The sequence below is a fragment of the Aythya fuligula genome, chromosome 21, assembly GCF_009819795.1.
Source record: "Aythya fuligula isolate bAytFul2 chromosome 21, bAytFul2.pri, whole genome shotgun sequence".
In the NCBI taxonomy this organism is placed as follows: domain Eukaryota; kingdom Metazoa; phylum Chordata; class Aves; order Anseriformes; family Anatidae; genus Aythya; species Aythya fuligula.
In genome coordinates this window covers 3690112-3711096 of record NC_045579.1, presented here as the reverse complement: position 1 = coordinate 3711096, position 20985 = coordinate 3690112, and the positions used below count along the sequence as shown (strand labels likewise).

Genomic DNA, 20985 nt, shown 5'->3' with positions numbered 1-20985 from the left:
GATGGGATGAGTTCAAAGAGGCTGGCGTTTCGCGATGGACTTCCCAGGCAAGGAACAGAAGAGGCAGCCTGGATGAACCGAAGGGGAGGAGAAGGGAGTCAGAGGGAGCTAAAGGATGAGTCGAGCAGACTGTGGAGCTCTTTCCTCTCCTCCCTGCACTGAGCACCACAGCCGAGGACGCCAGAGCAGGCTGCCAGGACACCTTTAGACCGTGCCCTAGAACACAGCTGGGAAAAATCCACCTATTGTCTCGTGCAGCCTCTGGCTGAAAACTTCTGACTCCTTCTTCTTCTCTCCCCTCCCTGTTTTTGCTTCAGAATCACAGAACCGGGCACACACGTTTCAGAGCTACCCTGACTTTGACGGGTGCTCCCCGTGCCCTGCACTGCACCAGGCCCCCCAGCAGCTCCCCGGGGGACTCCAGGGGGGGTGCGGAGCTGCCAAAATCAGGGCAAGGCTGCAACGTGTGCTCCTCGGCGTCTGCACGGGTCGGGCTGCCCAACGCTGCCCGCAGGAGCAGCATCTCCTCCTGCAGCTCCGAGGGGCCTGGGCCGGGCGTTTTCCCTTTTCCCAGCAGGGCCTGGATTTCTGCACAGCAAGGAATATGTTCCCGGGACGTCAACTCCAATCTCTGCCGCGCTCTGACAGATTTAAGCTCCGGTTTGTTCGACAACATCCCAAAGTGTAAGAAACTGGGGGCAGACTCTCTAATCAGGCTGCAGGACAAAGGCCTGCTCTGACCCTGTCACTTCCACTTACTCCTGCTGTCTGTCTGCCTGCCCCCACCCTCTCGGCAGCCTCCCTGCCCACCCGCGCCCGCCCTCCCTCCCCGCGCACAGCTGGGCTAATCCTGCTCCTCCCGCGTCCAGCGCAAATCCTCCCCGGAGTAAACCAATCCTGGGAATTTTTATTAGATTATCAGCCTGCCAGCTCAGTGCTGGCTGGACTAATCCTAATCAGGACTGATTTCTATTAGCCGGCTTCGGGGAGGAGCTCTGCCGTCCCAGCACCCCAGCCCCACGGCCGGGGAGCCCGAGGCTGTTCCCCATTCTGCTCCCCATTCTGTTCCCCGTTCTGTTCCCATTTTCCTTTAGGAAGGAGCACATTTGGTCCAGGATCCCAGGCAGCAGTGAATACAAAGTTTGCCCAGGGGCTGCGTGCCTGGAGTGGCTCTGGGCAGCCCCGAGGAGCACCCTCCCTGGCTCGATGCTGAGCTGTGTGGGCAGCCGGGGGTCTGAGCCCCTCGGGTCCCAGCTCCCGGCCAGCACGGGCTGCTCAGCGCTGCCCTGGCAGATGCTTTGTGGCAGGGCCACCAGCCTGCCGGGGAGCCACCCGAGATGATGGGCTGGTTTCAGACACGAGGCCAAGCGGCCGCTGCTCGAGTGACCGGGACAGTTCGCAGCGCCGGCTGAGTCAGCGAGGTCTCCATGCCCCATTACCCATGCCCAAAGCAATCTAACTCTCGCCTCCCTCCCCGTTTTATCACAGCAAACCCTCTCCCGGGTCTTTCCTTCCAAACCCCATCCCCGGCCCTGGAACTGACCTGCCTGAAAATGTTTGCTCTGGACTGAGGCTGGCCAAAGCTTTGGCACCGCCTTAACGGGACCGGAGAGGAGCCAAGTGGCAGGAAGGGTGCTGAGCGGGGAGGGCTGCGTCCCTGCCTCTGTCCCCTGTCCCATCCACTGGCTCCGTGCTGAAAGCACAACTATTAGCAGCAGCCCCCAGGGGACTCCAACGCACTGCTGAGCGCAGCCAGCTGCGCTGCAGCCGCCGCGGAGATCAGACACGGAGCACTCAGCAAAGCCTCTCTTCCCAAAAGTGATTTGGGATCTGAAAAACCTCCCGGAGAAGAGGGGTCATTTAAAACCTAATTGCTGCTAAGCCTCTTCGAAATGCGCCCGCTCACCCTCACGCGGGCACAACCACGGCATCTCCGTGCTGCCTTCCAAGGAGAACAAAGTGCCTGCGGGACCCAAACTGCGCTGCCTGGGGACCGCGGCGCCCTCTGTGCTGCTCAGACAAGTGGGCTACAGGGCCAGAAATACACCAAACAGGGCTTGGAGCAAGCCAAAAGATGCCCTGGGCTGGGAGCACGGCTGAAAGTGCTTTGCACCTGAAAGTGCTTCACACGGGGCTGTAACCTGGGGCAGCTCCAGCCCTCTCCCCCCTCTCCAGCCAGGCTTACAGCTCGGGCTTGCTCTGGTAGGTGGCAAGGTTTCCTAAGAGAGAGTTAACGAGATCCGGCTGGAATCAGAGGCTGCAGCAGGCTTCCTGATGACAGAGAGAGAAATGGGGGACTTGGTCCAAACCCTCCAGAAACCACATCAAAAAGAGATGTGGGCGAGAGCCAAGAACAGATGATCCAACTGTGAACGGGCCCTGTGTGTGTGCGCCTGTGTGTGTGCGTGCGTGCAAGCCGAGGGGAGAGGAGGAATCAAAAGAAAGAGAGAAAGGAAAGAGGAGGAGTAAGAATGAACAGAAGGATGGAAAGAAAAGGTGTGGAGGCACGAGATCAGGAAGGGCCCCGAATTGTCCCAATGTGTGTGGCCTGCTCGCAGGCACGCGATGAACAACGAGACACGGTAACGATCTATAATGGATGTCATGTGCTGATGATAACCACGGAGCAGGAGAAACGCTGGGCCTGGCTCTGCCTCCTCTCTGCGTGCTGCAGGATGGGGCAGCCTTGGTTCGGCACGGCCGTGCACATCCCTCACCTCGGTGGATCCGTGGCCATGGGCAGACCCCGCACGCTGCTCCTTGCTCCACTGTGAGCCCGGCTGCTGCTCTGGAGCCCTTGACAGGGGCAAGGAGAAGGCAGCAGACATCCACAAGGGAGCTGCTGGAAGAGCTGGGGCTGGAGCCCACGGGGATGGAGCCCCAGTGCTGGGATTTAACCTCCAGGTGAAGGCTTGGCCCTTCGGGAAGCAAAGCAGCACGAGCATTACACAATGCCACCAGGATGGGGCCATCCACCCCAGGCTCCTTGCTCAGCCTTGCCTTGGATGGAGGGATGGGGAAGGAATCCCAGGGCCTCAACATCCCAAGGCACGTGTGGTGTGCCAGCTGTTGGCCAAAGGGAGGATGCAGGAGATGGCTGGGTGACAGCAGGGACACCAGAAGATGGGATGGGAAATGGGAAGAGGGAAAACGAGCTGCCTGCATCCCCCACAAGAGCTCTGGTCTTGAGCAAGGACACCCGCACAACCCCAGCCTCGCCGCCTGGCTGCAGGGAAGGTGCCCGGAGCTGGGCCATTCCCACGTGCAATCAGGGAAAGTTTAGACTTTCCTCCCCCCGCTCCCTCTTTTTTTTTTTTTTTTTTTTTTTTTTCCTCCAATTTATCAGCAGATTGTGTGGAGCCGAGTGGCGCTCGCCTCACCCTGCTAAATAAAGCTTTGGTATTTCTGATAAAGCCATCAAATTCCTTATCACGCTGACACAAAGAGCATTTAAAGAGACACACACGCTCTCCAGCACCTTCCACGGCCCCGGCCCAGGCGCCTCCGGGTGCCCTTTGTGAGCTGGAACGAGCAGGGGGGGCTGCTGCCAGCCCCCGGGTCCCCAGCACGGTGCCCATGCCACGGGGGTCCCTCTCGGTGCCCGGTGTCGGGGCGCGAGGCCGGGTCGGGTCCGGCTGCCCCAAATCCCGGGACAGCCTCGAGAGCTGCACATAAATAACGCAGGCTGAGACGTGGCATCGATAGAAATGCCCTGCAACAAGAAGAGCATCGACGGCCGGAAAATCCTATCAGGAGGCCGGCAAAGCCGGGAGTCTGGAGGTGTTTTTAACCAGAGAAAGGGAGATGGGAGATCTGCACTGCCCCTCGGAAGGGCTTTTCCTCGTGCTGGCCAGGACGGGGTGTGAAAAGCCGGAGCCGTGCCGCAGCCTGGACTTTGGCCTTGCCTTTCCTCGCTGCTCCGGGCTGCAACCCGCCGCGGCCCCACTGCAGGCAGCCGGCGGAGCCCCCGACTCCCTCCCCGCAGCCCCAGCCCGCAGCCACGCTCTCTCCTCTTTGCCACGGCGCAGGCTGTTGTTTAACCTTCAAATTTATTATTTTTAATTATTTTGATTTATAAAAGCGTGCGGCAGTTAAAACCACATTAAATAAACTCGGCGTTACGGCGCTTAACAAACACACATAACTTTGGACTTCTGAGGACTCCATAAAATCATCAGCTGCCTGCAAGTCGCTGCCGTCGCTCGCCCGCACCCGCCCCGGCACGCTCGATCCCGGCCGGGCTCCCCCAGCCCTCCGTGCCCACGTCCACGCACACCCACGTCCACGTCCTTGCCCCCAGTCTGAGCCCCCCTCGCTCCCCTCCTCTCCATCCGTGCTGCCCCAGCAGCTCTCCTTCCCTGGCTCCCTGCCCCTCTCCATCCAAGTGCAGTTTTTCGGCGCTGAATTTGGGTGTTTTGAGATACCCCAGGGGGTATTTCAGCCTTGAACCTCCCCAAAGATGGCCCATCCCATTCAGAAGAGCTCGTGAGGTTTTGATACCCTGAATTTGAGCGGAGTTTGGTCTCTGCTGCCCGACCCAGGGCTCGTGCCCGGGTTCAAACCCAGCTCCGGGCGCCGCGGCGCCTCTCCCTGAACGGCAAACAAGCGCGGGGGAGGCGAAGGACAAGGAGCCATTAAAGAGAGGCAGGAGGAAAAGAACCAACAAAAAAAGTGAGGACACCGGCATGGCCAATTCCAGCAGGGATCCCCTTGGGAAATTAGCTCCCTTGGGACCTGCTCCAGCAGGATTGGGGGCCTGAGCAGGGAGCTCTGCCTTGCGGCCCCTCTCCCCACCTGCCGACGGATCCCGGGGACGCGGAGAGCTCGCAGCCGCCGCCTCCTCCCCTCCGTCCTCGCTCGGAGGAGCAATAAAACCTGCCAGTGCTTTCACATCCCAATCACCTGCTGTTCCGCAGCCTGGCAGGGCCATCCCGAGGAACGCGGTGGGTGGGCCCGGCGCACGCAGAAAGTTGAGGGAAGAGACTCTCGCTCCCCTGTTTCATTGGCATCTGCAGTAAAACATCGGTGATTTATACAGGAAGTAGGTGAAGAGCAATTATAATTGATTGGGAATCATTTCCTGATGGTGTCTGGGTGTGATTGATGGTGCCGGCCGACTGCTAAAGGACAGCAGGCGCTGAGGGGAGACGATCCGGAGCTCCTGTCCGCACACCACAGGAGCCCCGCTCGGAGCCGCGGCTCCCCCCACACCTCGCCTCCCTCCCCAGCTCCCCGGCCCCGCTGCAGCCCCCGCCGCCCTCCTGCTGCCTTCCCCCCGGCCTCCTGAGCCCCCCAGGAGGACGTTTGGCCTTGGTGGGCTTGGCACGGTGCGGGCTGGGGGTCCCCTGCCTCTGGAGGGAACTGCGAGGGAAAAACCTCCCCGTGCCGGTGTCCTGTCCGGGCGCAGTGCAGGACATTTGGCACCGCTGCAGCCACGCACCCTGACGGCCGTGCTGTCCCATGGGTACTCCTGCAGCACCCCACTCACGAAATTCACAAAGAAAACCTTTGGTTAGGAGTCACGGCTGAGCACCCCGAGCGTTGAGCTGAGTTTCGCACTCGTGCAGATGCTCCAGAAACACCAGGAACCTCTCCAGGGATCTCCAAAAGGTGTTTGGAGGCTGCAGCAAGGGCACAGAGCTACAAACGGGGAAACTCAGCCACTGGGGATTAACGTGAACAACTCAAGTAGCCCCATCCTTGGTGGGGCCAAGGGGCTCAGCGCTGCTCCCCTCCTGCTCCAAGCAGCTCACCGACCCACCTCGCTGTGCCAAATCCTGCCGCGGTCGGAGCTCAGGAGGAGGATTTTTAGGCTGGCAGCTGTGGGGTTCCCGTCCCATTGACCATTTTCCCATTAACTCGTTTGTACCGAGCTGGAGGGCACTGCAGAGTGGGGCAGGGGGGGAGGACACCGTGCGCACCCCCTGCCCGCAGTTTGGGTTTTCCCCCCCCTGGGGAATGCAAGGGGCTGAGCTGAGGGATGCGGACGTGCTAAATATAAAGGCTGCAGGACAGAAGCGGGTCTGGGGGTTGTTGGTCACGGGGAGGGGTGGAGGTAAAGGTGGGGGCTGGGTGGCAAACCGCCTGCAGTCACAGGAGCCTGTCAATAAATTCTGCTTTCGCTTTACTTTCCGACGGGGATTCATTCCCTAATATGGGGCTGGCAGCTTTCTGGGTTATTTCGAGTGTGTGTGATAAAGTTCCCTGGATGCTGATGGCTTCCTAGGATCAGCATTCTGAAAAAAAAAAACAACAAAACAGCAGCAACGGGCCTCGATGTGTGGGGTGAGGAGAGGAACCCTGCCTAATTGCAGGCTTTCCTGCGACCCGGGGCAGGGCAGGGGTGTGAGGCACAGCCCTGCCAGCCGGGGCACGAGGTTTTATCCCGTGCCGAAGAGGGCTGCGGGCTCTGAGCCCCCCTGCACCCAGCGGGCACAAAGCAGCCCCTGCCCCGCAGAGACTGGGCCAAACAAAGGGAAACCGAGGCTCGGAGAGAGGATTTCATCTCACGATGCCCTGTCCAAGTCGCCTCTGAGGTGGGGTGGGTCGCGGCAGAGCCGAGGAGAGGACCCGGGTCCCCACGCCAGCCCCGAGCGCCCCGGGATGTCCCAACTTCCCCAGCTCCTGGCAGCTGCTGCAGACGCCCACAGAGACCTGCCCCCGGCGGGCTGATAAGGGAAACGATCTCGCATCTATTCCCAACTGATTTCCTTAAGCCTCCCCCGGCACCCCCGCACTGCGGGCTCCGGCTGCAGACGGCTCCGGAGGACTCGTCTAACCAGAGCCTCTGCTTCGCCCTCGCCCTCTCGGCTTCACGCGGGAGCTGTGTCTGCCATGTGGGGAAACTGCCCCGAGCCAACGAGGCCTCGGAGAGCTCTGCTCGAGCCCAGATACCCTACAGCAAGCCCGGCGCTCTGCCCAGCAGGCAGGTGGGCTTTCTGAACCAAATCTCCTCTTTTCCGAAGCACAGCAGTGGAAGTGCTCAGCGCTGACCCCAGCAGACGTCCTCAGGGGGATTTCTGCCACGGGTTAGTGTTCAAGGAAGCACCAAGCAAGGCGTTCTGCAAACAACGTGCCACGTCTGCAGACCTGGCTGGCCCTTGTCACCTCCTCCCTGCCCCAAGCCGGTGGCGTGGAGCTGCTCCTCCTCGGGGGATGTAGCAGGGAAACGGACCTGGGGAGGTCTCGGTGCTGCGAGGGCAGGAGGGGGCTCAGGGGATGCAGACACGAGGCGGCTCCCCCCGCCGCCCAGACCACGCTGCCGGTGGTTTCAGGGCAATCCGTTTTACCTGGAATTCGCAGCAGGCAGGGAGCGTGCTCGCGGTCCCGTACCGCAGCGCGGCGGACAAGCGTTGACTTGCTCACCTGCCCGAACACCAGCAGTTTCACGCGCACCTACCCTTGGATCCCATCGCAGCGCTAACCTCAGTGTCCTGGCCAAAATCCATCTCAAGCCACTGCATGCTGCCTACAGAAATTCCCCAGACGGTTTCAAAAGCAGAGGGTCAGGTTCCTTACATCCCGCCCTGGGCTGTTGGGCTGCGCTGCTGCCAAAACAAAGGAAAAAACTACTCCACGTCTGGGGTAGAAATGCACGAGTTCAAGAGTGAAGCCTCCTACCTACCTGGTGCAGCGCCGCCGACCTGCGCTGGCTGGGGGAGTTCTTTCCCTGCCTCAAATCCAGCCCGTGGCAGGGAAGAGCAGCCCCTGGAGGATCGCAGGGAGCTGGTGGACACCCCGGTGACCGCTGTGCCAGCCGGCAGCGGGGTGACACCAGCCCGAGGCCGTGAAGATGTCCCTTGGTGGTCCCCAGGGGCAGGGTGCCTATCCCCAAGGCGAGCTGTGGCACCCTGGGGCTGCCACATCCTTAGGGCACCGACAGCACCCACAGCACGGAGACCCCATGGTGCCGAGGTGCCACGAGGCCGAGGTGCGCTTGCGAAAGGAAAGAGCTGAGGAGAGCCCTGCAACCACCCAGCTGCGAGGCTGGGGAGAGTTGGCGAGGAAAGGCGTTATGGAAGCGTGTTTGTGGCTACCCACCATCCCCACGGCCCCACTGCGGAGGGGACGACGCTCTGCGAGCTGCTGGGAGCCCCGACATTTATTTATTTATATCGCTGCTGTCGCTTTGGGCACCAGCTAGCTCTGGGCCACACGGGGTTAACCGCAGAAGCTGCTTTCTCTGCCTTCACTCTACCTCAATTTCCACTGCTCCCATCACCTTCCTCCCCCACCCCCTGATCTTATGAAAAAAACCCATCAAAATAACTATTTTATGTCTCCAAATATGCAGATCATTTTCTTTAATGAAAGATGCTTGACGTCTCCGATCCAATTAATATGCAAATGCAGGCGAGGATTTATTTGTGACATTCTGTCTGGGTGAGAGAAAACAAAAAAGGCCTGTTAACCAAAACACTAATTGCTGTGACTGATTGTCACATATCATCATTTTCATAGGATCTCCTCCATCCCTGGCTTGCAGGGAGCTGTGAACCAGGACTCGGAGACTCGCAGGCACCAAGGAGAAGCAGGGCAGCCAGATACCTGCCTGGCACGCACCGCTGCGCCGGGGCCCTTCCTGCTGTACGGGCAGCCCCCCCGGCACACCAGGCACTTTTGGGCAGCTTTTTGTGCCCCCCTCCTGGGCCAGGTGCTCCCGTGTCCCCCAGCCACCCGGGGATTTGCTGGTGTCAACCCTCTCTCCGTGTCTCCGTGCTGCCTTGTGCCTTCCCGGAGAGGTGCCCGCGGGAGATGCGCCTCGCTGGGACCTCGCCGCTGCCCAGCTCAGCATTTCTGGGCCACGTCTGCAGCTCCAAGATCTCGTTCTAAGTCAGCACTTCAACCGGGAAGTGGTTTTGATCCAAAGACACCGAACCAAACGCCATCGGACCGGGGCAGAGCACGCCCAACCTTTCCCGTGTGCCCTTAACCCAACGACCTGCCTTTGCCTCGGCTGTACCCTGAGCACACCAAGCGCACGCGCTGCGCACAGCGGGCACCACCTCTTTGCCCACCGGTGAGCACAAAGCACAGAAACGAGCAAGAGGGAGAAGATGGGAAAGGGCACAGAAAATCAGCAAGGCCTCATCTAGGTGGCAGCTGGCTGGGGTAGTGTGGGCTGAGCAGCCGGGGCGCATCCCAAGGGGCCACAGGGTCTAGAAGCAGAGGTTCCCAGTGGATTTTCTTGACACTCGTCCTAGGAAACCACCTGACGGAGAGCTGACTACTCGCACGTGGCCGGTTCCTCCTCCTCTCCCCAGCTACCACCTGCACTCGAAGCAAGAAGGCGACACCAGTTCGCCCGAGTGCCCGGCGCTGGGGTCAGTGCTGGTGGCACCGAGGAGGCGAGCCCCGCTTCTGGGACTTCAGGGAGATCAGGTTTAGGCAAACACAAAGCACATACAAATCCTACTGTGAGTATTTTCCTGCCATTACCTCCCACGTAAGCAATTGCTGGAATTGCCACAGGGAGATTCTGTGATTATGAGCAGAAAGGGCATCAATCAGGCCAACTCTCTGTTCGGCTGCCTCCCATCCACTGAAGGCAGTCTGGGAACGTTTGATCTGGAAGTCAGAGCACAGGGCTGAGAGGCGGCTGCTCCAGCACCACTCCCTGCTCCGCCACAGGCTCCCCAACACCTGTAAATTATTCATTTAACTTTTCCTGTGCCTCGATTTCCCCTTTCGCTCCAAGAAAGCACTGACGCTCACTCGCCTCGCACGAAGCCTGAACTTTCACTGATCTTCTCAAGGGGATCAAGGGCGCTAGGTGGGAACCAAATGGCATCGGGACTGCCAGAGGAGAGCTCGTCTCCCACGGCACCTCCCTCCACCAGGAGATCCTCAAATGTCCTGCTCATCTCCAGTAACTCGGGGTTCTTCCAACACCACCCACTCCCCAGCAGGACACAGGCACAGATCTGTGCACACCACGTGTCCCACTGAGCCTTCAGGGTCTTGGGATGGGTCTGCAGCAAAAGAAGGCAGATGCCTGACACCACCAAAACCCTGAAGAGAAATTGGGGGTTTAATGAAGTCACTGGAGTTCTGCCATCCACTCCAACAGAGATATACTTCGCGCTGATAAGGCAGGTTGGAGCTTTAACATGTTTTAGCTTATTAGTGCGAATCTGAGGAACTCTCTCGGGTTTAGCTTGACCAGCTAATACATATCGAAATTAATTTTTACCTTTTCTACACAAGACTTTTCATAAAGGTTAGCAAACAACTGCTTTACACAAATCCTTTCCTTTCTTCCTCGCGAAGAGAAGACCCAGGAGATGAACTCTGCAGAGACTAGGAAAACAATTTCTGCTTTAAATCACACATGCTTTGACATCTGGTTTAAAACCAACCCAGGCCAAAAGGGACTGCAAGTTACTACTCTGGTGGCTGCCCAGTGGTCTGTGTAAAATCCAGGAGTTGTTCTCCACATCTGCATCCATATCTACCCCTCAAACAGGTCAGAGCAGCTGCGTAAGGCGTGCGAAGCAATCTCAGAGAAAATACAAATCTACGATGGGACTGATAAAAATTTCCCAGCGCAGGCAAGAACGGGAGATGGACAGAGCCAGGTATTCAGGCCTGAAGCAGGAAAACCTACAGATGCAGATGAGGCGCAACGTGCTCGAGGACTTCCTGCACCTCCAGATTCCTCGCCGGAGCAGAAGCGGGGACATCGCCCTCAGAAGGGCTCGTGGCCCTCCGTGTAACTCGGTGACACATTTCCTGATAAAGCCGACTTCCAGAGGATCTGGCTCGCAGACAGTGGAGGCAGGAGAGTCAGCTCCGGGCTGAGCACCCTTGCAAGGCAGGGACGCACAAAAAGCAACTCGTCAGCACGCCCGTCCTTTCAGCAGCCCTGGATCGCTCCCAAATGGGATGTCTGCTGCACCCCGCCACCCAGCTCTGGGATAAGGCGGCTCTCAACTGGAAGAGGAAAGGGCCCCTGAAGAGATGCCTGAGGGATTTGGTGGGCTGGGAACCCGGAAACCGTCTGGGATGTGGGTGGAGAGATCGGCGCTGAATAGCAGAGCCGTGACACACACACTTTCCATTCATCAAACTCCGGGGAGAAGGAAAAAGCTGTTATTTACCCCGCGCACATGGGGAACTGAGGCACGGAGAGCACCTGGGGAGCCCACCCCAGGACACAGCCGGCCCGGCCGCCAGGACCCCCACTCATCCATCCCCTGCTCCTCACACCCACGCCTCCGCCACGCCGATGGGAAACCGAGGCACAAAGGGGCGAGCGCCTTGCTTGATCAACAGCAAACTTGGCACGGGGAGCTGGGACAGGTCTCAGATCTCCTGAGCCCCAAGATAACGCCCTAACAGCCTCCGCTTGTCAGAAAAGGTTCCCAGCTCCGCGATCGAGCTCCTTCCCTCTCCCTCCCCAAGAGCTTAAGGAAGAGCAGTGCAGAACCCAACGGCGGAGCAGTTTGGAGAGCTGCAGGGGGGCACTGGGCACACGGAGCTGGATGAACCCCCCAAGACCATCAAATGTATACCCACAGCATGCACAGCGCTCCCCTGATCCTGCTGTAGGTGGAAGGAGACCGTGGGGAGGGACAGAGCCACGCGTGCCCTTGCCCTGTGGGTGCAGGAGACGAGAGAGGCTCTGCCACCGCGCACCACGGCGCTTCCCAGCCCGTGCCATGCAGGTGGCCGGCACAGGCAACCCCACGGCCCCCTCTGAGCCCGAGGAGCTCCAAAAGGATCCTCCCGGCACCGCTGGTGCTCCTCTGCCAGAACCAGGAGGTGGCTGAGCCCCACCTGGGGCCTGCTGCCAGCAAGGTGGCACAAGGGCCGTGTCCCAGCAGGGGCCGGGAGACGCCGCGGCAGTGGCATGGGAGAGGAGAGGAGCGAGGGCTGGTAAACAACCCCCTCCCGTCCCCAATCCCGCTACTTTGAAGATCCGTGTGTTTTGAATTTAATTTTGATTTTCTCGACTTCAGCAGATTAAAGTTGAAATAACCTACAAATTACTTAATGTGTTGTAAATCTTCTGAAATTAAGGCCTAATGGGTAACACATGTCGGCAGGCAGGAGGCACGGAGGGGAAGCCGGGTTTCTCACCAGCACCAGGAATGCTGCGGGGCTGCGAGCCAGCACAGAGGGGGCTGGGGCAGGGGCCACAGCCTCACAACCCGGCCCCGCCAGCCCCCCGGCACCCACCTTCCCTTGGGGTCGGGGCTGGGAAGCCACCCAAGGGCCCTGCCACCAGGAGGGGTCGCCAGGAGGGGCTGGGTGGCAGGACGAGGGCCACCAAGGGGAAGCAAACCCGCTGCCACCCCGCCACCTTCCTGCGCCCTCCCTGCTGAGCCCGGCACCGTCCCCAACACCGCACACGGTGCCGGGACCCGGGGACCCCTCCTGCAGGCTCCGTGCAGGATGCCACGTGGCGAGGGGCTCAAGGAGGCCTCCCGGGATGTCCCCTGGCCCTGGGCCACCCCGGTGCCACCCGGCCACCTCCGTGCACCTGCCCAGGGCCCCTCCGGGCGCCCGCTCCCCTCCCGGCAGCCGCGGCTCTGCCCGCCCGGGCTCCCCCTCTCTCCCTCCCTCCCTCCTCTCCAGCAGATTTCTCTCAAGTGCGCTGCCATATGGTTCCAGTTAAGCCCCATATTTTTTCTTGTCGATTGAAAAGACACACTTTCCTCTGTGCCAGACAGTTTACAGATTGCTCCGTTGGCTCAATTTCTTATTGGATTTCTCAAAAAAACTGACATTTTAAATTAATTTACAGCCACAACAAAAAGAGTTCAGAATTTTAATGGTGTTGTAAGTAATTTTTAGGTAATCCGCTCCAGATTTTGATATTAACCTTTGGATCCGAGTTCACCCAGCTACTATGTGACAGCACTTCAGTGGGCCTGGGTACCGGGGAGGGGGGCGGGAGGTGGGCCGAAGGCGGGCGGTAATTTACTGCATGGGAAAGCACATGGCACGGCGAGACACGCGAGCAAAGATGTGCACGGGCACGGCCCCAACGCCTGCCGAGGCGCTGGAGCTGCTGCACGAGCTGGCAGCGTGCGGGGAGAGGCGGTGGGGCAGGGGAAGGGGTGCCACGGGGGCAGGCGTGGGTGCAGGAGGGTGCTGGTGGCCTGTCCATGAGCCTCCGTGGGCAGGGTGCGAGGGATTTTCCGTCCCTGCTGTCCCCGTCGGGTGTCACTCACCGTGGTCACCCTGCAGGCTGGAAGCTCAAGGGATGGCACCGAGCACCGGGTCTGGGAGTGATGAGCCAAGAGGCTGCGAAGGGAAGGCACGCACCTGGGATGGGGAACGGCACGAGGAAAAAGCCACCGAGACTGAGAATGCCCAGGGGAGGGGAGAGGGAACACGGGAAAAAAAAAAGAAGGAATGAGTGAAAGAACAGCTAAGTGGGAGAGGAATGAAGGAAGGAAATCGAGCAGCAAACAACAGAAGGAAAAGGAAGAAAAAAAACAAACGAGAGAACAAACAACCGAGAGAACAAATTGAGGAAGGAGGGGAGGAAATTAACGAATAATTAAGAACAAATGAATGAGAGAACCAAGACAGAAAGGGGTGAAGATGCAAAGAGGCAAAGGAGACGGCATCACTCCTCCCGTGCCTGGGCCAGCAGCTCCCGTGCAGTGCAAGCAGCGCTGGCACATGGGATGGAGCTGCCGCCCGCGCCGACGCTTTGCTCAGCTCTGGCACAGAGCAGACGGTGGCTGGATGTGGTGCCAGCTCACTACACGGGCGGGTTTTGAACATTCCTCCCCTTCAGGAGTTACTCAAGGCAGCTGGGGAGCCTCACGCGATGTGGAGGTGACGGCGGCGGCACGGGGCTGAGGAAGCCTTGGGAGCTACCTGCAGAGGCGGTGAGGGCGCAGGCGAGCGAGCTGCTGCAGGCACGGCTCTGGGGTCAGCCACGTCCACGCCGGTGCCTGGCAGGCCTCAGGGAAGCTTTGGGATGCAAGGGAAGAGGCAAACAGGTCCTAAAGCAGAGCTGGGAAAGGCAGCAGCGCTGACGTGCTCCAAAGCCCAGCAGAGGAGCGGGGAACCAACCGGTCCCACAGACCCACCAGGGACTGGGGGTGGGAGGAGCAGGCTGTAGGGCTCCCGAAATGGGCCAGCCCAGCACCTTCCCGGCCGTGCCACCTCCTTCCTCCGGGCAAGAACTCAGGGCTCACACCGCCTGCAAAGAGTCCTGGGGAGCGCCGAGCCTCCTGCCGGCCCTGCATCCTCGTGCCAGAGGCGAGGGGGCCGACACCGCTGCTGGGAGCTGGCACGGGGCCACGCGCGGGGACGAGGCGCCGCGTTCTGATCCACTGGGCACGGCGCCACGGGCAGAGGGACTCAGATGCCCCTCGGCTCGCTGCCAGGTGTAAGGGGAAGGAGGCAGGGGGGGGACACTCAGATGCCCCCCCCCACACCCACCCCGGCGCCGTGCCAAGCTTGGGGGGCGGACGCCCCCTTTGGCACCGCGCCGGGTGCTGAGGGATTCTCCCCGTGGCGCCCTGCCAGCGGCAACGGGGACCCCGCGGCGGGGGTCTGAGCTGCGGGAAGCCTTGCTTGGGGTCAAGAGCTGGGGTTTTCCCCCCTGCAGCACCATCTCCACGCAGCAAAGGCCCGAGCTGTGGCCTCGAGCAGGAGCAGAGGTGCAGGAGAGGCGTCGGGCTCGGGGCTCGGTGCGCACCCCTCGGCGGCCGCCTGGCCGGTGATTGACTGGGGCCAGTTGCCATGCCGACCCCGGCCTGAAAAAACCCGCGGTAGTTGCCAACTATTTGTGTTGTTGTTTTACAACTGTGGCCAGTGTCACATGAGCGGGAGCCGGCTGGGGGCCCGGGGACACAAAGGCGAATGGCTTTTTAATGGAGTGTCCTGCCAGCGCTTGAAGACTCAATAAAGAGGAGCTGGCGAGACCCCTCCGTGCGGAAGGCCCCGCGCACGGGGCCAGGGCCTCTTTGTAGAGCCGCGGCCGGGGCTGGGAAAGTTTGGAGGCAGCAGAAGAAAAGGGCTCCCCCGCCGCCCGGGCTCGGCGCTGTCACCCCGGGGGGACGGATCCGTCCCCAGCTGCCCCGGGGACGTTTCGGCCGCGCTCGCTCCAGGCATCGGGCACCGGGCACCAGCCTGTGCCAGCAGCCCGGCACTGGGGACGATGCAGGATGGGGCTGAGGGGACACAAAGGGGGTTTGGTGGAGATGGAGCTGCTTGGAGCAGCAGGGAGAGAGCTCGGAGAGCTGCAAGGGGGCAGAAGGGGACACCCCGCACCCCTTGGGGCCACGGGGCCGTGCCAAAGGTGAACGCACCCAGAGCCCCAAAGCCAGGCAGGCAGCGCAGGGCAGGGAGCAGGGGTCAGTAGCAGAGGCCTTGGGGACACCCGGGGGCCCAGCAGCCCCTTCCCAACTGGAAGGCAAAGGGAAGAGGCGGCCAGGGCACGAGGGACGTGCGGGGTGAAGGGGCTCCCTTCCCAGCCCCGTGCCGCGCTCACAGACTCCTCCGACTCCAGGGCCGTTTCTTCCAGCAGCTACAATTACATTACGGAGTTCCTGCGTGCGCTACTGAGCTTTATTAATTAATCCTGCTTGCTCTCACCCCAGCCAGGGCCCTGGCCTCATGCGGAGATGTGGAATTTTCCAGGAAAACTTGAAAATCATCATCGAGGAGAAGAAAATGTTTGACCTCAGCCCTTGGCGTGCCGGGTGGAGCAGGGGCTGACTTCTGTGGGACGGGGAGAGGTGGGGACATGCGGCACAGCTCTGGGCAGAGCTGTCCTGGCCAGCACAGCACCCTCCCAGAGAAGCCCCAAAACACGGGGAACTTGGCTCTGGGACTCCCACCAAACTGCAGACTGGGATATGCAGACAGGAGGCTGAAATGCTCACGCCTGGGGGCCCAGCTAAGCTACCAGAGCCCGGTGCTCACCACCAGGAGCCCGTAGCACAGGGACAGGGCACAGCGAGTGCCTCAGTGCTCCAGAACCAGCTCATTCCTCTGGTGAGGGTGAACCCACAGCGAGATCAAACCCGGAGGACTCAGGATGGTGAAACTACAGGTGCTGCCTCGAGTCACGGCCCCGCAGTGAGGCCTCGGCGCCGCTCCCCCCGGTCAACCTCGACCGCTTCAGAAAGAGCAGCAAGGCAAAAAAAAAACAACAAACTCGCCCCAAACGGAGACGTCCCCCCTTAGCACACCCCGCCACCCACGGTGGCTGGGATCCTGAGTGTGTCTTGTTCTGTCTCGGTTAATCTCCTGCCCAAAATGAAGTGAACTCGCTCCGTCTGGGAGCCGCGGGCTTCCAGCTTCCTTCCCCAAAAAGTAAAGGTGAGGCAGTGCTCAGCAAAACAAACAGAGAGAAAGAGGCACTAATTGGTGAGCACCTGCCTGCAAAGAGCAGGAAAAATACCCAAAAAGAAAAAAAGAAAAAAAGAAAACAAACAAAATAAAAATGCCCCCCCCCAAAAAAAAAAAAACTCTAGGAAAACAAAATGCACCGACATCTTTTTATTTTGTTTTTTTTCGGTAATTATACTAAAGATGAAAAACTCATAATAAACATCTCCCAGTCCCCACCTGCTAACAGTAATTATAATAGACTCAACAATAAATGGTAAAGCAGAGCAGTGCTGCATCTCGGGAATTCTCTAGGGTATGTGGATTAGCTCGGAAAGCCTGAATGATTAAAATACACTAATTAAAATTTTGTGTTCCTTGGTAACTCGTCTGCCTGGGCCCCTGGTGTTGGCAAAATGGGAATTAACGTGACAAAAGCAACACAGAGGGTTTTTGTTTTAAATAAAGAAGGGGGGGGAAGATCTATATAAACAAGTTCCCTCCGCGCGCGCACACGGATTCGGAGGGACACAAACTCTTTGGGAAGGACCCAGCCTCGCCGCCGGGGCTTGGCATCAAAGCGGCGCCGAAAGCTCGCTGCCCGCTCGCTCCCCAAGCCGTGGAGGAGGAAAGCTCGGGAGGGAGCAGGGCAGAGGAGCAGGAGCTCGGCTGGGCTCAGACGAGAGGAGCAGTGCCCGGCGGGGAGGCTGGCGCGGGGAAGCCCCGGCGCAGGACACTCTTCCGCTCCGTCTCCCCCGCGCGCATTCCTCCACGGACTCGTCTGCCCTGCTCTTTAGCAAAGAAAACAGGACTTTGGGATAGCACACCAGAGCTTCTACCCCACTGCAGATACACAAAAGAAATTGAACACTTTTGGGTTGCCCTTAGCAACCTAATTGCATCAGTACATTGCACACAGGAGCCAAAGTAACTGAATTTTGATGAAAAGACGGCGGTAATTTACGGCATCACGAAATTAGTTGTCATAGCGACGGGTTAATTACATCTCAAATTAACAATGCAAGTGTGGTGAAATTAAATATAAATCATATTTTCTGCATAAATTATAGGGGTTGATTAGACCGGGGCTCGGGGAGAGGGAAAGGTTGAGCCGCCATGGGCCTACGCAGCTTTCTGAGCCGACGAGAGAGTCTCCTGGAAACACCGGGAGAAGACGGAGCAGGGGGGGGAATGGAAAAGTGTCAAAGAAAAATCCGCCCTGCCTCGCTGCTCCTCTTCGTGGGGCTGCCTTCGCTTTTTAATTGCCAGCTCCGGCCTGCCTGGCTCCGGGAGGGAGCAGGGATGGGGCCGGGGGTCCCGTCCTGTGCCGTCGTGGAGGTGCCGGGCTCGTGTCCCTGCTCCTCTGCGGGGTGAGGAGGGCTCTGGGAGGAGGAACCTCGGCTTCCTCGCCTGGTTTGTGGCACCAGCATGAAGCGAGGGCTGCCGAGGGGAGGAAATTCCTCCCTGGCAGCACCCACGGTGGGAGGGAGGTGGGCTCTGGTGCTCCCACCTGCAGGCAGCACGGACAGCGGCGGCTCAACCCAGGGGCTGAAATCAGGGGGTAAAAAAGGAAAGCATAAAGGGCACAAGGACACAGCAGCAGGGGAAGGGAGAGCAGCAACGTCCAGCTGCCGTTCAGGTGGACGGCACCTAAGGACAAACCAGGCAGAAAGGCTGTCGGGAAGTGCCCAGCTCCAGCCGCTCCTCCGCGGGGATCGGAGACGCGCAAGTGTCCCTGGAAGGGCAGGGAGAGCACAGGGAGCCAAACCCTGCACACAGAGCCCTCTGATTCCTGCCTCCAGCTGCCTCGCTGGGTGAGGAAAAACCCAAGGAGGGCTGTGAGGAGCAGACAGGACATACCTGCAGCTTGGGGATTAACGTGGCAGGAGCCGGGCCAGCCGCCCGCCCGGCACCGTGCTCCTCCAAGCCCTGCAGGACTGGGTTCGTCCCGATGCGAAGGGAGATCCCCGCGTTTAGCTCCTCAGAAACCTGCTGTCCTTGATGGAAAACCACCCCAGAAGCTCTCCCTACACGTTGCTCCTGCAGCACTCAGTGACAAACCTCGCAGAGGCCCGAACCTCACGCTGCTGGTTCCTCCCAGCACAGCCCTGGATGGAGCCTCCTGCCCGCCACCGCCAGAGGAGCGGCTGGTGGTGGGCACAGGACTGATCCCTCCCACTTCTAAAAGCATTTCTTACTTCTCCTACACCCACCAGACCCCTGCCCTCGCTGCCCATGGCAAAGCAATGCCCTGCCCCAGCCCCGCTGCCTCCCCTCGCCTCCAAGACCCCGCGGCTCTCATGAGCCCCCGCCACGTTTCAGCTGGGCCCAGGCTGAGGAATTTCTCAAGTGGTGTTTTTTTTTTTTTTCTTTTCTTTTTCTTTTTTTTTTCAGAGGGGAAGGAGGGAGAGCATATGAAAGAAAGGAAGGAAAAAGCCTAAAAGTAAAAAGCCCTCTGGTCCTGGCAGCCGGTGTGATCGATGGCGGTGGATTTGCATGTACATTTCATTAATTTTTCAGCATGCATTTTATTTATCTATGCGCCATACATCTGCTGAAGTTTATATACTTGATAATATATAAATATAGACACACAGCAATCAATACGACATCCGCTTCGCAGAAGCTTCCATTAGCCCCCCGCCCCCTCCCCCTTCCCCTCCTCATTTCCACAACCTGCTGCCTGGGCACCTTGCGCTGTGCCATCGGTTTCCGATTTTCATTAGCGGTGCAGCGCCGGCTCCCCCGGCCCCAGCCCTCCCCGTTTCCAGCCCATTCAGCTCCGTGTGGGCCGGGGAACCACAGCAGAGCGTGGGCAGGAGCCTCTCTCCCCGTGCCGTGTCCATGGGATGCTGGGGCTGCCCGGTGTTTACCCAAATCCCACATTAGGGACGGAGCTGAACCCCACTGGGGCACCGATCCCTCTCCTTCCCTTCCTCAGACACTCGGTTTCCCACCCCAGCTGAACTCCCTCATCCCATTTTCTCCCCGCTTTATCACCGGGGCACATTTGGGGAGCGGGGAGCCCTGCGCCCAGCGCGGCGCTGGCACGCTCGTGCCCGGCCAAATCATCTCCCGGACACGGCCGGCAATCTGATTACCCAGGATCAGCCCGGCTCAGCGCCAGCTGCAGCCTCAGTCGCCGTTTTTATCTTGCTGCCTTTGCCTGAATTTCTCCTGAATGCCGGGGAACTCGCCTCAGACACACTCCAGCCTGCCTGCAGCACGGCTCCGTGTCAGGGCAGAGCTCTTCCACGCTCCGTTTCCGACCTGTTCCGTGACCTTGGGCACGTCACACCCCGCTGGGTGCTGCTGCTCCCCTCTCCATCCCCATCTCAGCTCCCCAGGAAGGGGTGTTCCTCCTCACTGATCCATCTCCGTGCTCCAGTCCTGGCCTGGAAGGAGCTGCCCCATCTCTGGGGGAACCCGCAGCCGCCCGCGGGCTGCAATGAGCACCCGGGAGCCTCTCGAACTGCTCCTTGGAGCCCGGCAGCGCGGCACGCCAGGCAAGAACCGGAGGGTGAAGGTCTGGAGCTGCACGGCACCTCGCATCACAGGGCAATTTATTAAAAAAAAAAAAAAAAAAAAAAAGAGAATAACTGTGCCTCTTATTATTATAACCGACCACAAACAAATCAGTGCAAAGCCTGGGGAGAATTACAAACGCTTTTCCCCCTGTTTTATGATGTAAAAAAGATTTTTTTTTTTTTTTTGCAGGAGAGACTACACAGAAAGCATGCGAGAGCAGAGCAGAGGAATTAAAGCCCGGTGACAGATCTGGAGGACAGAGCTGAGCTGCGAGAGCATCTTTTCCACCTATCCAGCCAGGCAACCCCCTAAAAACCACACTGGACTCGCGTGGCCCAGCCCTCCTCTCGCCCCCATCGCCACCCACACGCTCTGAGCTCCTCAGGCAGGAGGCCCCTGGCAGAGAAGGAGATGAACGAGGAGGTTTGGAAACCTCAGGCATGGGGACCCTCAGCTCCCCTCCTGCAGCCTCTCCACCCTCAGCCTCTCCTCGCTGCCCCGGAGCTGGCCGCAGGCCCCAAATCCCAAACCTGGCCACCAGGAGCCCCAATACCCAGGAGCCCCGGCCACCCCGTGCAGCCTCCAGCCCCGTGGCGAACGCCCCCCAGCCGGAGGTCAAGGAGAGGTTGGCGAAGGGGAGAGAGGCTGAAAGTACCTAAAAGGCTGCCTGCGCCTTTAAAAGAATTTTCATTTATAGGCTCTTCTCCTCTTCCACCATTTCAGTGATCTATATGCAAATATGCTAATGAATGCAAATTAAGACACCACTTTTAGTCCCAATTTAATAGAAAGCATTAAAATACCTTTTTTTTTTTTTTTTTCCAAAAAACTCCATATGCATGAAGGAAGGGCTTTTTTAAATTTATTTTATTTATTTTTTAATTTTTTTTTTTTAACTTTTTTGTTAAAGTCACATCCAGCAGCAAACACGCCATCAAAGTGCTGGAGACAAGGAGGGGAAATCTGAGTGACATTTCCAGGTGCCAATTACTAAGATCTTGTTCCTCTTCGGGGAGGACTGTGAATTAATTTCTGCTGTTTTTTTATTTTTTTTTAAGGCGCTATTAAAGCTGATGGAAGGGCCCTGGTCGTGCTCCCCATCTCCCCCACACCTCCAGCAGGATAACCCCGGCGTGGAGCGAAGCCCGTCACGTC

The 20985-nt window shown here is 59.1% G+C and overlaps 1 protein-coding gene across 2 annotated transcripts in view; it reads right to left on the bottom strand.

Annotated features, from left to right (window-relative positions):
• The window catches only part of CASZ1 (castor zinc finger 1), a 233970-nt gene that overhangs the window by 103677 nt on the left and 109308 nt on the right, over positions 1–20985 (bottom strand). The gene's annotated exons all lie outside the window — the stretch shown is intronic.